Source organism: Scophthalmus maximus, chromosome 1, assembly GCF_022379125.1.
Source record: "Scophthalmus maximus strain ysfricsl-2021 chromosome 1, ASM2237912v1, whole genome shotgun sequence".
In the NCBI taxonomy this organism is placed as follows: Eukaryota; Metazoa; Chordata; class Actinopteri; order Pleuronectiformes; family Scophthalmidae; genus Scophthalmus; species Scophthalmus maximus.
The window spans coordinates 12,570,001-12,572,500 of NC_061515.1; the positions used below are offsets into that span (position 1 = coordinate 12,570,001).

The 2,500-nt window shown below is 36.7% G+C and overlaps 1 long non-coding RNA gene across 1 annotated transcript in view; it reads right to left on the minus strand.

Moving 5' to 3' along the window:
- Positions 1-449: 449 nt before the first annotated feature.
- The window catches only part of LOC118298681, a 17,862-nt gene continuing 15,811 nt past the window's right edge, over positions 450-2,500 (minus strand). Inside the window, exon 2 of the long non-coding RNA XR_007032127.1 lies at positions 450-903. This is a non-coding gene — a long non-coding RNA (uncharacterized LOC118298681). The remainder of the gene's footprint in view (positions 904-2,500) is intronic.

A 2,500-nucleotide genomic window follows, 5' to 3' on the forward strand; every position in this document is an offset into this window, starting at 1 on the left:
AATGACAGTGAGGATCCAAAATTTCAAATCAGCGTGTAACACAGTAGGCTGGCCAGTCAACTACAGGTGTGTTGTACAGGTCTTTTAGCATATACATTTTGTCTTATAGTAGAGTTATCAAAACAATTATCAAACACGTGCATCATCACTGTCAGTGTCACTTTGAATACACAGTAAAAAAAAAAAAAAAGAAAGATGCAATTTCATTCTGTCAATGCCACGATTAAATGAAAACCACTTGGTAACTAAGTGAATAACCAGGGACATAATGCAGGGTAACAGAATAAGAACAATGATACAGAGTCAGGGATCACAGCATGGTTGAGTTGTGGATGTGAAGTGAGATAGATTGCCAATAACAAAACATAACTGTCCTTGTTTCAACAACTCACACTGAAGCACAAGCAGAATTGTGTTAGATGATGCTAAGTTCATAAATTGAACAACAGAACATTTGACTGTTTTTATTACATTTGATCAATGGTGATTAATATGTGTTGTTCTTGTAAATAAAGATATCAAATTCAAAACCATTTGCAAATCAGTTTCAGAACTGTCTTAAGCATCAAAAGCTGGAAAAAAAGCTGACTGGATTTCAGCAAAGTTTTTGTTTCTTTCCATTAAAATAGAACAATAATTGTTAAGAGAGCATCTTCTGAGGAACTGTGGGAGTGAAAGGGAGCTGGAATACCACACTGGCAAACATCATAATTATTTCTAATCATTGTTTACCAAATAAAAGTGTATTGTGTATTCATCCTACAGTGAATACTGAAGGTATTCATAACATTCCTGAATAATGCAGGCGTTTGTGTATTGTCTTAAATTCCCCACTAGATGTCCTGAAACCCCTGAAGACCGTTGAGTCTGGCCAGTCACTCAGCTCATCTCTTTCTTCCATCCCTGAATGAGAAGGGAAAGACATTGTTTTTAATAGTAAAACCAGATTTTAAAATAAAAAAAATAAGATCTCAACTCATTCGGCAGCACAGAGGTGATTCTGAATGCCGTTGCTTTTGTTGCTTTCGTCAGTCACATTAAGAAAAAAAGTTTTTTCAATTATTATCCAAACATTTTTTTTTATTGAATTTGACTCTGTATTTCCTGAGCAACCCTTTTCTCCCACTACCTAGTAAGACTTATGGATACAATCACATGCAGTATATACATTTCCCTGAAAACCTTTTAACCCCTGCCTAAATTATATTGTGAACATCACACGCTAACCTGTACCCGACACCCATATCTTTGAGGAAAATGTCCAAACAATCTTATTGTGCCAGGAAAGTGTCTTCCATTGCCCTGTGACTCGTGGCTTTTACGTCAAGAACATGTTTTACCACGTTGTGCTCATGTTTGTTTTTTTGTTTTTTTGTTTGTTTTAAAAAAAAAAAAAGCAGTTTTGAAAACACTTGCACCAGATGCATTTGAAATAGTTTTGTTCATGTACAAAGCTATTTCCATGTAGTATAAGAAATCCTTTCTAAAACACTGGTGCACGTAACTTCAAGATGCAGACTTACCACTGCAGAGATACAGAAGATCTCCAGCAGTGAAAGTGTAACTCATACCCCAACCAGCAGAGTGTGGAAAGATGAACGTTTTTTTTTGTAATCAACAACACATGATCCTCCGTCTCCATTTTCTTTCCCTCCCCTGCACAGAGAATCGGATAGTGTTCGATAAGTGGAGGTAATATGGTCTCAGTACAGAGAGGCTGGCCCTGAACAGTTTGAACTGGCCTGTAAAAAGGGACTTGGCAGGAGGCAAGAGAGGGGAAGAGAAGAGGGAAGCGCTGCCTCGCTGCCGCCTTGGAACAGAGAAACGGAAAATGGAGAATCAGTTACATAACAGTCGAGCTGGATGAATGGGGGTGACTTCAGATTCAGACAAGTTCAAACACACAGTCGAGACGCTCACACTGGCATACTGGACACATTTTCCACAGACTTTTTTACAGCTGCTGATTTTATTAGGTTCCGTTGAATTAAAGAAGAAGATTCACAGACGCACTTAAAGAAAAAGACAAATTAAGTATTCAATTAGTGTCCACTGTGTTCAGCAGTCACAGACCAATCTAAGTTACAAACGTACATTGAAAGTTATGGTATAGAGAAATAAAAACAATATATTAAGTTGCTTTCTCTGTTATTTTCTAAACTTGAAAAAACAACTCCCTTCTTACTATTTGTTAACCATTTAGTGTGAGGCAGATTTTTTTGATGAACAAATGAGAAAGGTAAGTCATCACCTGTCAAGGGTGGTACAATAAGTTCTTTACATAAGACTCATGAGCCATGGAACAATGCAAGGAATTTTCTTGTGGTAAAAGTGTTATGATAAAAGATTATTGACTGAAGACAACAGTTTTCCAGTGGTTGTGTTTGGTGCATATGCATGTATATTTTGCATTGTGATGGTAGTTATACAGTAGCATGAAGTCATTTTTTTCTGATAAAGCCTCATTCATTGACTATATTTAACCTCCTATTCCAATGAA